At 43.6% G+C, this 16,668-nt stretch overlaps 1 long non-coding RNA gene across 1 annotated transcript; it reads left to right on the top strand.

The window, feature by feature from the left end:
• Nucleotides 1-6,545: 6,545 nt before the first annotated feature.
• Nucleotides 6,546-12,625, top strand: LOC117000893. The gene is made up of 3 exons (XR_004418869.1): nucleotides 6,546-8,887; nucleotides 10,244-10,342; nucleotides 12,454-12,625. It is a non-coding gene; the product is annotated as an uncharacterized LOC117000893 (long non-coding RNA).
• Nucleotides 12,626-16,668: the final 4,043 nt, after the last annotated feature.

Raw genomic sequence — 16,668 nt, 5'->3', positions numbered from 1 at the left:
AACCCAACATCTTGACATGACCACAGGGAAGAGTTTTTCTTATTGACTAATTGTCAAAAAGTGTTTCTGACTACAACTGCTTCTTCCACAAGAGTGTCACTCTTTGCCATGCTTTAAATTTTGCTTCCATAAATCTGGATAGCAGAACTGAATCAACCTCAGTGGGACACAGAGAGTTTATTTAAAGCACACCTCAAAACAATCTAAGCTTTTCTATTTCAAAAGACTTTTTCATTTTTCTCTTATACCGGAAGGCAATTCTAAGAGATTCTTCAGACAGACTTTTTAAGAATGGGTGATTCTTGGAAAAGCTGGGTTGTATAGAAACACATAAATAGCTGAGGTCTCCATATAAAAATTCATTAACAGATCGAGGCAACTCATCTAATATTTTGAGGTTTTCCCACACAGTTAAGAACAAATCAGCAGATTTTTTTCACTGCATGGACATTGTCCATATCAACAGAAACATCTTTATATTTGTCTGCAAGTTTGCAGACATAGGAAGTCTTTTCATCACCAGGTACCATTTCTAGCAGCTCTTGTTCAGGATCACATCTTGGATCATGAATTAATTATATCTAGAATACAGGTTATGTTTTCTCTTTTTGTTGTGTTTTCCATCTTCTTCGTTGTATAGAGGGGAAAGATCTGAAAAAAACCTAAATTTGTGAAGGAAAACTCAAAACTCTGCTGCAGGACAGCATGGCTCCAAGCTTCCTCATGGACACAGTCCTTCAGAAATCAATAAGAGTGGGATTTTTTAACTTCAGTTCTGCTTTTTTTTTGTGCCTCTGAGACCTGGAATCACAACACCCATCTCAACAGCCAGCTCTTCTGCTTCTTCTGTGGCAAACCCAGGACCCCTCAGATCAGAAGAAGCCTGTCCAGAGCACAGGAGCAGAGACATTTACATGTACCAGGCAAAAATAAGTATTGTTGTTAATGTTCTGGGTTTTTTAAGAATTACCTTTCAGAGGAATTTTTAATAAAAACAACTGAACAAACTAGCAAAGTTGTTCAAAATTAAGGTGTTCAGAGTCCTTCCCCCAAACAACCATAACAGTAGTGCAAGTGGTGCTGTAATCACTGCTGTGGGATGCAGGAAACACTGGGGTGCACTTTTCCCCTCAAAGGTGACAAAAATTATTTACAAAATCAAACAGAAACCAATTCCCCTGAAGGAAATTTTAAAAAGCTAAGTTTAAGCCAACTTACAGGGAGAGACGAGGAAAAAGTTTATTGAAAAAGGTAAGGCCAAAATGCAAACTCAAACAGGGATCCAAGGTGTTTGTTTTACAACAGCCTGTGATGGAGCTGGTGGTGAATGTGCAGACCTGAGCATTGCCTTGGCTGTGATTTGTGCTCTGTCAGCCTGCTGCAGCATTCAGCCCTCACCCCAAAGGTGACGTGCTCCAAAATGCAGAGACTCTACAGAGACTCCAGCTGGCCCAAAAAAAGCCTGGCTGAAGAAATGGATGAATTTTTGAGGAGCCTAATTTAGGTTCCTTCCCTCTGTGGGAGAAAGCTGAGCACAGAGGTGTGTGTAAAGCCTTCTTGCTGCCCATGCCCAACCATCCCCACACTGTTTTATATACTGGAAACACATTTATGAGCATCCCAAGTGTGCTCCAGAAAAGGATGGCTTTTATGCTGACCCTTTATTCCCAGCACACCTCCCGAAAGCCCCAAGTACCAAGGGACAGTTCCAGGCATCCCCAGCATTGCATCCTGCATGAAAGGAGGATCTTTAACTCTGGGGATTAGAGTTCCTTCCTTTCTTAAGGCTTACACCAATGTTTCTGAGGAGATGAGGAAGCCCTGAGTCCTGACAGGAGCAGGACAGGAGGAGCAGGTGGAAGGTGGGAGATGGGAGGAGAACCAGCTCTGGAGGGACACAGGTGACAATTCACCTGTCCCTTGGAGTCCATCTGGTTTGTCACATTCAGCCTACTCTCCACCTTTGAGGCTGGGGAGAGGAAGGCCTTTACCCTCCTCTTCACCTTGCAGAACTGATGGTGCCACCTGAAGAACAGCGAATTTTCCTGTAAAATATTCCCAATTTTCTGAGCACCATGGATTGCTTTACAGCCCCCACCTGGCCTGCTGGGTCCCCCCCTCTAGAGGGGCCTCTCCTCTCCTCTCCTCTCCTCTCCTCTCCTCTCCTCTCCTCTCCTCTCCTCTCCTCTCCTCTCCTCTCCTCTCCTCTCCTCTCCTCTCCTCTCCTCTCCTCTCCTCTCCTCTCCTCTCCTCTCCTCTCCTCTCCTCTCCTCTCCTCTCCTCTCCTCTCCTCTCCTCTCCTCTCCTCTCCTCTCCTCTCCTCTCCTCTCCTCTCCTCTCCTCTCCTCTCCTCTCCTCTCCACAGCAGTTTTCCAGACTCTTTGATGTGATGGCTGCAAGAAACCCACTGTCAGTCACACACTGCAGGTCTAGAGGTCTCACACTTATTCATTCTTGCCACAGCTCCAAGTCTTCATTTTCTTGCCCCGGGAAATGCGTTTAATTATTTATTTGTGTTGGGCCCAGGCCTGTAATTCTTGGGTGCACACTACAAAGCTGTGTGAGCTGAACTATTTCTGGCTGCCAGGGCCCATCAGGCCCTGCTCACCCCAGGCCCCTGACAGGATAACCATCCCCATCGACTGCACATTAAGACACACATTAAGAAAAAAGAAAGGTGAGGTCCTCCGTGCTTGTAGCACTGTTGAAAGTAATGGAGCTGACATGCCTGGAAAAGTTAGTGCCTTCAGCAGGGATATCCCCTGGGACCTGGCTGGGGCTGGAGAGTGAGGCTGGCTTTGTCTGGGCTCTGCTGTCCCCAGCACCTGCCCAGGACATGCCCAGTGTCATCACAGTGCCACCACATCATTGTCCTGGTGCTGGAGGTGAGAGAAGTTGGAATTCAGAATGTAAGGAATTCTCAGAACACTGGGCTTGTAAATGAAAGCCTAGAAAATAACACAGGATTTGACTTGTGGCCTTGGGAAAAGCTTCCAAGATTAGGTGCTAGAAGCAAGAATGTAGATTTAAAGCTTAAAACAGAGAAATGTTAAGAAATATTTAACTGTATGGTTTGAGATGCAGAAAGAATAAAGTAGGTGTAAAGGTGATAAAAAGTCTTAGAATAGGTTTGTGCATCAGAACAGGATTGGCTAAGAAAGGTCACACTGTAATTAGATGAAATTTCTTAGTATTGGATTAGAAACATAAATATCTCCATCGGCAGTGTTTTATTGGTTAATAAATCCTTGAAAGACCTTGTAACCATAAGTCTTGTGACTTCTAGCTGTACTTTCAACACCTGTGACAAGAACTCATGTTTTCTATAGAGGATAAGAAAAATAAACCACACTTCCTAAAGCAACTAGAAGTCCAGTCTCTGCCTCATTCAGAAAAAGAAAGAATCCCTGCAGAATGTGGTAACGTGGGAGCAATAAGCCCCTAGGAGATGCTACTGGGCACTGGAACAGGATAAAAGTTAGTTAAAACTGGTGCTTTTGGAATGTCATTTTATGCTATTTTACTTTTAGCTGTAGGAGTTCATCTTGGCTAGCCTGAAACTTCTGTGTCCCTGCTCTGGGTCAGCGCTCTGACTGGTGTCTGCCTTCACCAATATCTGCAAAAATGTGCCCTCCTCTGACCATGGGACACCTGAGAGTTTGTGAGATGACCTCCCTCATGGCATGCTCCTGGTGGCATCACCACGGAGTCAAGTCCTGCCAGGAGCAGGTCAGATCTGCACTCAGCTGGCTGAGACTCACAGAGCAGGATGGGAAGCACCAGGATGGTCAGGGACTGAGTCACACCTAAGAGGAGCCTGCATTCGAGCTGTTATTTGGAGTCAGACAAAAAACACAGGTTCCCTCGGATGTACCAGACACTGCTTTCTGTTGGTTCACCTTGGAAGATGGTCTGTGTGAAAAGCCCTCAATGCTGGCAGACAATCACACCCACAAACATTGAAATATTCACGCAAAAACTTCGTGTCAGGAGAGGTGGCACAAGGGCTCTCTCTCCCCGCAGCATGGCCAGGTTTTGCAGCTCTCTGCTCAATCAGCAGTGCAGGATACCAGCAGTGCAGGATATCAGCAGTGCTGGACCACATCGAGGTTTGCTCCACCATGAAGTGGAGCTGGGTTCAAGCACCAGGATTTGTTAATTCTTTGCTGCGGTTCTACAATACAGCTGGATGGAGCTGGAATTCTGGCCTGGGTCTGGGAGTCCAGGAAGCTCTCTGCACTGCCTGGCTCTGGCACTAACTTCTTACATGGCCTCAGGCATGCCACTTTGCTGATTCCTACCTTGATCTCCCCATCTGGCGAGTGGAGATAATTCTGCCCTGCCCCACACGGCTGGTGGGAAGATAAGTTCGTCATCATTTTCTGAGGTACCGCGATGCTACGGGAGATGGATAATGAGACAGACAGAAAGATAGCTAGATAAATCAATCTCTCCTCATTCAAGTGAAAGCAGGCACTGCAGGTGCAGCGTTTGAGATTAATCATCAGAAAAATTAGTTCCCTCAGTATCTTTTCAGGAGGAAGAAACAGCCGTAGGGGCCAGTCCTGAAGAGAGTTATGCACATGAGTAACCTTAACTTGAATTCAAAAGCAGTGCACAACTAAAACTACTCATGTGAGCGAGTGTGTGCTCCACTTGCAATTTCTGAAAATGCCTAAATAAATTATGTGTCCCACCTGGCACACATCCCTAAGTCAGTGGCATGCTTTTAAATATTTCCCTCAGACATTTATTTCTGCCCTTTATTAGCCTGGTTCTTTATTAGCAGCTGGCTTCCTGAGAAGCAGTGGGTTACAGATTTCTCTGCAAATCAGTGGAACAAAAATAACCACAAATATGTTGCTCGTGAGCCCCACACACATTGTGATTTTGTATATGCTATTAACTGTGTTATTAATTCAAACTAGCCTGTTACTCTTTCAATAATATATATCCATGCCCTATTTGTAGTCCTGTAAAATTGATCTATGTTCTGTTTTTTTTGTTTGTCATATCAGAAAAGGGGAACTCTAAAGGCAGCAAAGTGTTATCTGAACTTCTCTACCACTATGTGCTGTAGGAATCACTTTTTTTTTCTCCAGATCAGAACACAGACCAGACTGGAGTCAGAAACTGAATAGGGTTATATATTCAGTTGCCATAGCTGCCATATGGTGCCAACATTGAATGAAATAAGAGTCCAGGAGGACTGGGAATCAATATTGGGGCAGCCTGCACAACAACACTCACGCTGGGGAAAAAAAGCCCAGCCTCGGCAGAAGATGGCAAAAAACCCGACCCCAAATGGCCAAAAATCTGCTGCAGAGGCAGAGGCGAAGTGTCCCCGAAGGGGAAGCAAAGCAGCGCCGTGTGGGGATGTGGCTGAGCCCAGGAGGAGCGGGAGAGACAACCGAGACCGTGCGGGCAGCGCAGAGGGGAAACCATCCGAGCATCGGAGCATCCCAGCATCGGAGCATAGGAACATCCGAGCATGGGAACATCCGAGCATGGGAACATCCGTGCATCCGAGAATCCCAGCATCGGAGCATCGGAGCATCCCAGCACCCCAGCATCCCAGCATTGGAGCATCCCAGCATCCCAGGACACGATCACCCGATCACCCGAGCATCCCAGCATCAGAGCATCGGAGCATCCCCGCATCCCAGCATCCCAGCATCCCAGCATCCCAGCATCCCAGCACCCGAGCGGGGAGCGGCCAGCAGCCGGGACAATTGTCAGGACAGGAGCAAACACGCTCAGCCCGGCTCAGCCGCGCCTATCCCGGCTGGACAATCAACCATCCAACCATCCAGGGTGCGCTGGCATCAGAGGCAGCTCGGAGGGAGCCGGGGCCGAGGCTCGGCACGGAGAAAGAGCGAGGAGCTGAACCCAAGGGATGTAAACAGATAGGACGGGACTGTAAGGCACCGAGTGTGGGCTCAGCCCTTCTGGGTTTCCTGCATGCTGGGGAAAGGGTGGCTGGGGATGTGGTGTTTTACAGGTGTGAGAACAAAAGATTTTAGGTGGGAATAGTAGATGATAGGAGGAAAAAGGGGAGGAGGAAGAAAAACAAAAAAAAGAGGTGAGGGGGGAAAACGACAGGAAAAAGAGAAAAAAAAAAGGAGAAAAAAAGTCACCCACCCCCAACTCTGTCCAAAATTTCATATAGTTCAGCACTCACAAGCAGTTACAAGATGCTTGCAAGGCTGAGCACATTTCAGAGCATCCTCATATCAATATTTCTTCCACTTTTAGTTAACAGAGCCCTCCCATTCTAATTAAAATAGCTTCATGAGGACTGAGAGTTGATTCCAGAAACTCAAGCTATCAACATTGGCAGGTTTATATATATAGAAAAAAAAAATTAAGCTACCAGGAAACCAGCACCCAGGAGTGCCAATATTATCAGGAAAATTAGAAGGGTTTTGAAATCGCTCCCAAGTGTCTTGAGGAACTTTGAGCTGCATCTGCTGCCTGCAGAAAGCAGGTCTAGGGGAGGAAAAGGCTGCAGAGATTTACCCCTGCACAGAATCTGGCCCTCATTTCAGCCCCAGTATTCAGGTGAAATGTATGAAATGTGCCAGGACATTGGCCATGGATCAGTTGTGACCTCGAAGCTGCAGTTGCTGGAAAACAATTTTTAAAAGACAGGCGCTGAAGCTAACAAAAGGAGCAGCACCCTCTGCTCCTTCTGGAAATGGATTTAATTCCAGAAAGAAGGCAAAGGACAGGAAAAAGCCTGTCTGGATGTAAACCTTTTTATATACCAATGAGGGAGAAATCTGGTGGATCTAAAAGCTTGGTATGCACTGTGCATACTGTATTTAACAAAAGTCTGCAGAGGAGAAGGAGGAGGAGGGAAAAGAGGAGGAGGAGGAGGAACACTGCACAGTCACCAGTGCAAGGGGAAGCAGGGGGACTCCTGCAAGAAACCATAATTAAGCTGCAAGAGACTCCTGCTCCTCTCAAAATGAAGAACAGAGAGAACAAGGAGCGGCCAATGTGGCTTCATAAGGGACTGTGTAAAGATCTGAGGCTTTAAATTTTTTAATTAAAAAAAAAAGAAAAAAAAAAAAGAAAAAAACTGTAGTCAAAATTAGAAAGCAAGAGGGGGCAGGGGAAGGAATCAAACAAGGATACTCAAATTCAGTTAGGGATTATAGGGGAAATAATAAGGATAAGGGGGGAAAAAAATTTAGAGCTAACCAAAGAACTTTTAATGGGTTTTAAAATGTATATCAAAGGGAAAATACATTCTAGGGAGACAGCAGGCCCATTAATTAATTAGAAGGGGATTAAATTAAGCATGAATAAAAAAATAGCTGGACTGATAAACTTTTAAAAAATAAACTATTCTTATTAAGAATAAAATTAATTTATGCAATTTTCATAGGAAGGTCCAAAAACTTAATAAAATAAATAAGCAAGCAGAGGTAAAAACAGTGGGAAAACATATAGCAAATTACCTGCTCAATTTTTTCCTACTTTTTGGCTGTGGGCTCTCTGGGAGGGTATTACAGCTTTTTGAGATGTCAGTTACTAAAAGCCCTTGCATGATGTTTTATAACAATTATTTTTGAGGTGCACGTTGGTGCCAAGTTGTTCACTATGAGCATTTGCTCCTCCAACCCAAGGCCAAGTGGGTTCATCTGAGTGGATAGAGAGGTCAGAGTCTGGTTTTGTCTTCCCTGAGCCAGGGGGTGGAAGCCTCCCCATCAGGACCCAGCTTTCCATCAGCCAACATCACATCATCACTTTTTTGGTCCTCAAATATTCTTAAATATTACTTAAAACTGGCTTTTCTGAAGTAATCCTGCAAAAAACCTGTTTACTCACATATCTACAGGATCTGAAATGGAAATTCTTGAGGACCAGCAGAATGAAAAAGGCAATTCAGTCTGATTCCACATAATGTGCCATATATATAAAATACCTAACCTGGATTTCTTCACCACTAAGGACATTAACAAATTTCCTAAAGCACTTCCACTTTATTTGCTTTTCTTAGCGAAAATCTGAAGAGCTGTAGGAAAATTAAGAGGAAAATATTATGATGCCAGAAGAAAGATGGACCTGTTTTCTTAGAAAGGATAACAGATCTACTGTACTAATTCAAGTAAAGGAACAAACATCCTAAAACAAACATCACTTTGAGCTTGTCTTTGTAGGGAATTTGGCCAAAATAAGCCACTCTCACCACCCACCACCCTGCATCCCTGAAAAAAAAAAAAAAAAAAAAAGAGTCAGACTAAGAAATAGCTGGTCTGAAGCACCTCCCTGTGTGGTCAATATCCCCAAATAATGAGCTTTGTTTCCAAATAATCAATGTGTTTTCTGAGTGGAGTTTTCCAGAAACAAACGCTTTTTTTACTTTAGATCAGATTATCCAAATAATGGATTTTGGATGTTGGGAGTGATATTATTTCACTGTAGACATTCCAGATATTTTTCTCCAGGTGGATAAATCCTTTCAGCCAGATCTGAAGATGCCGGGAGCCAAAATGCATCTTTCCATTGACTTTGTTGGGATTGGGAACTTGGAGGTTAACAGAGAAAAGAAACAGCATAGATTTACACAAAGCAAATTTTCACCACCAAACACTGAGTTCCTTTTTATAGAAATAGAAATTTTGTGAATTCAAGTCTGATGCTCAAAATACGTGGGATTATTCATGTGAGCACAGTTCAGGAGTGCTCAGTTGGGTCCTTGGATTTTAATAAAACAGTCACTGCTGTCACCCAGCGTCTCATCCCAACATTAATTCAGATTGACGTGGCTTCGAACGTCTCAGCAGAGAGAGCAGGGGAACGGCCACGAGCTGACCTGGGCCAGCCTCTGGTGGCATCTCTGCAGGGTAGAGCCCTAATACAGGCCCTGACCATGCAGGTGAGGATGTGTGGATGCACCTGGCTGCCTGGGATGGGTTTGCTTCACCAGGGACATTCTCTGCATCCTTTGCCCCACATCACCTCACCCCACTGCAGAAACCTGCTGTATATGAAGGGTGCTGTCCCTATTACCAAACTAATGTGTTCCAGCAGCTGCTTCATCCCATACCTGAGCACTGGTGGCTCCTAAAGGTTATAAGCATGTGCTGGAATGATTTGCTGAATGAGGAGCTTGTTTACCAACTCTTTCACTGACCTAAAGGGAGGAGTGAATGTTTTGTGCATGTAATATGCAAACTGAACTAAGCTGAGTGGACTGGAAAATCCCAAATATGAAAGCAAAAACAGTGTAAAGGAATCTGAAAAGGCAGGAAAAATGAGTGGAGAATAAAATGAGATTCAACATAGAAAATAGGAGTTACGACATTTGTGGAAAAATAATCTAAACCACAGATATTCAATCAGCGATAAAAACCTGCGAAGCCGTAATGCTGCGAGAGATCTAGAGATGATAGTGTGGAGTAAATTAGACATGAGTTTGCCTTGAGATATGGCAGCAAAAAAAAAGGCCAATTTGATTTGGGGCTGAAGACATCACAGCACAAGGAGGTAATAGTCCGTCTGCATATGGCTCTGGTGCGGTAGCGCCTGCAGTATTTAATTATGGGCACCATATTACCTGAAAGATAGTGACAGATTGAAAATTATTCAGAGGAGAGCAATAAAAATAGTTCAGAGGCTGGCAGGATTGAGTTATGAAACAGCAGAGTAATACAGACGCAGCGCTCACGCCAGAAGGTGCTTATCCCCACAAGCTGGGGTGTGTGATGGCAAAGCTGGGGCTGCCTTTCACCATTTCTTCCTTGTTTCACCACCAAATTGGGCATGTTCATGGCCCACAGCATCAGCATCTGGTGAAGGAGTGGGCATGCAGCAAAGTGGCTGCAGCAATTTGTGGCTGCCAGACCCGTTTGAGGTGTGCATGGAGAGATGGGAACAGAAAAGAGAAGAAAGAAGAAAAAAAAATCAAATATTTGAGCTGAGGTTATGTCCCTTTCTCCTCTGAAACCCCAGTTTTGGGGTGCTAATCAGATGTCAGTGAATACCCCAGGGAAGGGAGGTTGAAACCCAGGTCATGGCTTGGTGGGCCCCTGTGGGTGCAGCACCTGCTCCACCTCCAGCCCAGGGAGGGAGGGAGCCAGAGGAGACACGGGCTGGGCACGGCCAAACCTTGCCCTGTGTGTCTGATCAGCCTGTGAGCTACCAGGGAGAGATGGGTGGGAAATTGGTGTTCTTGTGCCTGTTTGAATTTTCCTGATTTTCTTTTTCTTCTTTTTCTTATTTTTTCCCCCAGTGGTATATGCAAGTGTGTTTGTCAAGGTGGGGAAAAGTGGAGAAAGAATGCTTCACAGAAGGTGGAGAACAGGAAAAGGAGCCAGGCCAGGGAGCCCAGGTAAATGGGAGGGTCTTTGGGAGTTGATACAAAGGTTTACAGAGAGTAAGGTGAGCCTATTTTAACTATCTCTCTACAGAAAAACAAATTTGTTGAGGAGAAATACTAAATAAGAAAGGGTCATGATAAGAGCTGTTTGTTACAGTGAGAGAACATCTCTTACAGAAATTTTGCAAATATTGACAACATCAGGAATCAATAACACAAAGTGATGGGGTGCAGTTCTGAACAGGGATTTTCTGCTACTGGGGCAAACAGGGATGCTCCTTTCTAAAACCTCTCTAATACCCTAAATCATCCTTTGATGAACCTTGTCAACAGAAATGGTGAAACACACAATTTAAAGGTAGGAGCAGTGGGGAAATATCCTGTAAAAATCCTAGAAGCTCCCCTGTGCTGGTGAGGGATCTGACAGTGCTGAGTGCCTTGAGGGACCTGGCTGTGAGGTGGTAACACCACTAAAACACAGCACCCTCCCTCCCAAGAGCACCTGTGGGTGTTTGTTTCAGTTCTTGCTGATCTATGTTCTTTTTTACTGTGCAAGAGAAGTGTTTGGTTTAATGCCCAGGGTACAGTCAGGGTCTGTTTGGCACACAGAGCCTGGCAAGCAACTTTCCCATCACACACAGTTTTATTCCATGTCTAAAGGTATCATTACATCAGTGCCTGAGCACAGATTCATGCTGTGTCTTTAAGGTTTCTCTGGATTTGGGGCATGTAGATGCTGCTTTAAAAGCACTGTCATTTCCCATGTTTGAAAGTGACTCTTTTTCTGAATAGTATTTCACTGGGGATTTTCTTTGAGAAGAGAACAGAGCTGGATGAAAAGAGCACAGATTTACACACTTCTTCTCAAGTTGAGCTACTGTGCAAATGTGCTCCATTCACATCCCCCTCATTTTTTTTCATCTCATAAATTTAAAACACATTTAAGAGTTGTACAGGTTTCCAGCAGCCCTGATAAAGACAAAGACATTTTTTCCTCTAACAGGAAAACTGGTGACAACACAGGGTGAGAGGCTGAGCCTGCACTGATGGACCTGCAAGCAGCAGCTGCATCCCCCAAAAGGAGTCCCACCAAACCTAGTCCCTGGCTAAGGAGAGCTTCCTGACTTTCTGTATCTTACCCAGTTCAATAGAAAATAGATTCAGTGGAAGAACCAGCATCCTTTCTCCCAAGGATCTCCTGTCCTAAGCATTGGCTGTGATCTCATTGAGGATCCCTCCCACTGAGGCCTTGCCCTCCTGCACCACACATCCACAAAGTCTGGTGCTCATTGCAACCACCCATAGAAAAGTAAAATCACAGATTGATTTAGCTTGGAAGAAACTCCTGAGATCATTGAGTCCAACCATTACCCCAGTACCAGCAAATCCACCACTAAACCATGTCCCCAAGTGCCACATCCACAAGCCTTATAAATACCTGCACAGATGGGGACTTCACCACTGCACTGGACAGCCTGTGCCAATCCTGTTCCTTTCCTTTCCTTTCCTTTCCTTTCCTTTCCTTTCCTTTCCTTTCCTTTCCTTTCCTTTCCTTTCCTTTCCTTTCCTTTCCTTTCCTTTCCTTTCCTTTCCTTTCCTTTCCTTTCCTTTCCTTTCCTTTCCTTTCCTTTCCTTTCCTTTCCTTTCCTTTCCTTTCCTTTCCTTTCCTTTCCTTTCCTTTCCTTTCCTTTCCTTTCCTTTCCTTTCCTTTCCTTTCCTTTCCTTTCCTTTCCTTTCCTTTCCTTTCCTTTCCTTTCCTTTCCTTTCCTTTCCTTTCCTTTCCTTTCCTTTCCTTTCCTTTCCTTTCCTTTCCTTTCCTTTCCTTTCCTTTCCTTTCCTTTCCTTTCCTTTCCTTTCCTTTCCTTTCCTTTCCTTTCCTTTCCTTTCCTTTCCTTTCCTTTCCTTTCCTTTCCTTTCCTTTCCTTTCCTTTCCCTTCCTTTCCCTAGAAAAAACAAAATTTCATTCCTTTTTGCTGTAAAACCCCAGGTGTGGTGAGGTTTCCAGAGCTCTGGATTTTGTAAAGGATCTCATTTTCACAGCACTGTTTCAGATGGGTGTCTGAGAAAGTTCCCTTCCCAAATGAATTTTACCATAGTAACAAAAAGTTGGATTTTCCCTGCAGGAGAAAGGCAGTATCAACCAATATCCAATATCTGCCCATGAAGTGACCTTGGGGAAACAGCAGACTTCAGTGCTGAGGACCAAGAGATTTATGAGCCATCCCACAGGGAAAGGCAAGTTTGATTTGGCTGCTGGGCTCTGGGGAACATGTATTGGAGATGAGACTGGCCTCTGGGAGGGGAAAAAAAAAAAAAAGAATCTTTCTGCTTTTGCAGGAGGAAATAATTCAGTTTTCCTATTTAAAAGCTAGATTTTAATACATATATATATACATAAATATATATATTAAAATAGGAACTGACCTGAGAGCTGAAATGTCAGTGAATTGAGGGGAAAATACCAAAAGTGTTTTTTCCAGATGTTTGAAAGAGAAAAATGACAACATGCCCTTGGTCTAAAAATCCCAACCTGAGCAGACATTTGTGCAATGGAGTCACCTGGTTCTGTTTGTGTGGTGGGAGCATGCAGTGCTGCAGCGTTGGTGCAGTGCTGGACCTGCTGTGTGCCGTGCCTGAGGCAGGTCCTGCACCTGGAGCATCCCCCACTGCTCCTCTGACCCAGCCTCAAAAACCTCCAGTGCCAGATTTTTTACAGTACTCCCAGGTAATCTCTCCCAGTGCTGAACTCTCTTTATAGTTTGACATTTTAGCTAATATCTAACCTACATTTTTTTTTTCCTGCAAATTAAGCTGATTATTTCTCGTTCTACCCCCAGTGGATCTGGAGAACAACTGATGGTGTTTTTCTCTGCAACAACCTTTTACATCCTGGAAAACCATTACCCGTCCTCTCTTGCCTAAATTAAACAAACCCAGTTTCATCAGTCTTTTCTCACAGGTCAAGTTTTTCTAAACTTTTTCATTGTTCTTGCTCTTCATTCAACTTTTTTGATTATTTTAGAAGACTGGCATCCAAAATCAGCCACAGCCCTTGCAACCCAGCTGCTGCTCAGTCTACTGTTAACATTAACACATTGCAGCAAGGGATGTATCCTGAGCTTTTTTTTATTATTTTTCCAGTTTTTTTCCCATTGTTACCTATTCAGTTTGTGGTTCAGCACAAGCCCCAGGTCCTTTTCTAGAATATCCCATTTCAGTAATGAAACTCTGAGGGATTTTAAATGCATTTCTCGGTTGTGATACCACTGAGGTTTGTGAAACGAAGTTGAAATGAAGGTGGAAAAGCTCTACCTGGTGCAACACAAAGGAACATATGTAATCTTTTTCATTTCAGTAAACTCGCTTTTAAAACGTCTAGGTTTTAGCATCAAAGACCTAATCCTCTTCAGAAATATATATTACAACATAATAAGTATTCTTTAGGGCTTTGGAAATCATCCCTTAATAAAGTCATAGCACAACTTGTAATGTTACAGCCGATGTCAGATGTTAAGAACTCTGCAGTATAAATTAACATACAAAATCTTAGTGCTCAGATCAGGTTTTCCAGGTACGTGGAAGGGCTTGCTATGGTTAATTTGAAATACAGCTGATGCTGTTCATGCATTCACACCCTCTTGGCTTGTTAAAACTGGGCAATTTCTTTTTTTTTCTAAGAGTATATCTAATATTTCACACTTTGCACTTCACTGCTTGTGGACAATTTCTCTCCAAACTTCCTCCACCTAAATTTTTATAATAAAACTAGCAGTATGTAAGTACATTTTCCTCTCACACTGTGTGTTAAAATCAATTCAGAACAATCCTTTAAGGCTTTTCAGATTTGTTCAAGGCTCTTACTTATGTTGACTGATTTTAATTTTGAAAATACTTCTACTCCAAGATCCTACACTATTAAAATAAAGTTAACATGGTCTTTTTAATGAATCCAGCAATTGTAATAAGGACCAAAATCGTGTTCAGGTCACATATTTTATATTGCCTTGGTGTAATGATGAATGCAGCCACAAAATTAAAGCAAATAATATCTCTTTTATTACTGTGCTTTCTTTTTCATTTATTAGTATAAATGTTTTCCAGGTTTCCCTAAAAGAATTTTGACTACTTAGATGTCTTCAACTAAAACAAAATATTTGAGAGGGAAAAATATATAAATATATAAAATGATGAGATATACAGACTGGTTAATAATTGTAAGGGCTCTACTTTTGGCTAAACTGTATGGGATTTTCCTTTAAAGAAAAAAATTAAAGCTGCTATTTTTCAATATAAAATAAAAAATAAAAAAAAGCACTGACTAGCAATCCCTTTTTAAACTGAGAGAAGAGCAAGAGCAAGGAGTGATTTTCTTGTCCAGAGGGGTTGTGTGGAGCCAGGGGCAGCACCTGCAGCACCAGCCCTGGGTGGCTTTGGCTCTCTCACACAAAGTCTCCTTTCTCCCAGATCCTTCTTGAATACATGGGCATATACATCTCTGATTGGGATCTTGCACAAGAAACCATCAGTCTCTCTTCCTAAAGTGTTTCCATCCAATCTGGAATTATTGCTCATCTTTTTTCAAAGGATCACGCCCCTTTTACATTATCCCAATGGTGAATATCACATATTGGCACAATCTAAGATACAATTTCTTTTTTTGCCTTGCGGAGAATAAATATGAAAAAGTGCTCTATCTCCTTTCAAAGGTATCTCTTCTTTTTAATGATATTTTTTAAATTCACAGAGGCAATAAACAAACACCAAGGAGACTGTACAACTTCAGTAGCTCTGTAGACACAATGATATTTTCACAAAGCTTTTTATAATTACTGTAACAGAGGCATGTCTATCATGATTGGAGTGTATCAGCTCTTGTGAATACTACAAATGTGGCTGGTGAGATGCAAGTAGGAGCTTTCCAAGTAATGGAGGTAATTTATGCACCCTTATTATGGAAACATTTTCAAGCCATTGTTTGATTTGGGTGTAGTTTGCTTATTTAAGCATAGAATGTCACTCTGTCATTTCACACTTCCCAACCATTCTCTCTGTTGATTACACTTTGTCTGAGACACATGAAACAATTAGTTATTGATAGAGTTTAAGGTTTATGCATAGGGAAAAAGCAGGAAAATTTACACATTAGGGAACATTGCTGTCTCAGCCAAAAAAAGAAGGCTGCAAAATCATATAAGAATATTCATCCTGGAAGTATTAGTCCTGGGAATCCAGCGAGTATTTAGTGCAAATTCAAGGAGAAGGACAGCCTTGTCTCTCTGCTGGCAGTGCAAATAGAGGGTACCAGTGCTCACTCTGTGCTAGAGACAGTGGTCATCCTGAAAAAGTGGGCACAAAATGGGGTTTTGGTTGATGGGGATAAGTGCTCATCCTGGAGAAACAAAAAGGGACAGGCAGAAACCCACCCAGCTGAGTCACTCACGTCAAGGTTTTCTCATATTCAGGACGCACACAGGGTGCAAAGAGATTGCCAAACTGAAGTCTGGGTACATAGGACATTATTACCAAGGGGTGGCCCTGGCTGATGCTGATGTGGCAGCTCCACAGGAAGGTGGCTCCTGGCAGGGTGAGCCCTGAGGAGGGAGGACACAAACCCCCCTCGTCATTGCATTGTCCCTTCTGTCCCGTGCACAGCCACGGGGGCCAGTCCCCACCCTGGGGAGCTGGCACACAAGTGACACCATGCCAGCAGTGACAACAGTGGCAGTGCTTGGTTTCCCAGGACAGAAGATGCAAGCTCAAGCCCTCCCTGCTGCCATTACCTGCCTGTGTCTCCAGGCTGCTCTCATTTGCCAGCATCACACTAAGTGGGGACCGCTCACCTCCCAAAATTAGGGAGGCACAGGTGAGTGCACAGCACCCCTAACACACCCCTTCCCAGGACTGACAGTCCAACAGTGATTCCTGGAGATGTCCAGGGGAGTCTGGAGCACTGGCTGGGAGATTGAGTGTGGGATGTAGCCCCTCTGCTTTTGCAGTATCACCTTCCTTTTTCCCCAGGCGACATGACCAGATATAACTATAATTATAGGTATGTTGTCATCTGAGCTGTTTGTCAAGAGAGTTATGTATTAACTATGAATTGCCTGGACTGCAGCAATTTCAGACGAGCCTGAATGCTGCTTGCAGTTATTGCTCTTACATGCGAGTGGTATTTTTAGCATTTATGATTACAAAACTCTCGCTTTTGAGCAAGATCTGAGATAAGATTTTAAGACCCTATTTGTCTAATAGTCTCACTGGGATGTATTACTGCCTGCAAAACCGTGTGGGATGAGGTTATAAAAAGTGGTCTCCCTGATCAGGAGATGCTCTGGTTT

The sequence above is a fragment of the Catharus ustulatus genome, chromosome 1, assembly GCF_009819885.2.
Source record: "Catharus ustulatus isolate bCatUst1 chromosome 1, bCatUst1.pri.v2, whole genome shotgun sequence".
Classification (NCBI taxonomy): domain Eukaryota; kingdom Metazoa; phylum Chordata; class Aves; order Passeriformes; family Turdidae; genus Catharus; species Catharus ustulatus.
This window is presented reverse-complemented; position numbering and strand designations above follow the sequence as displayed.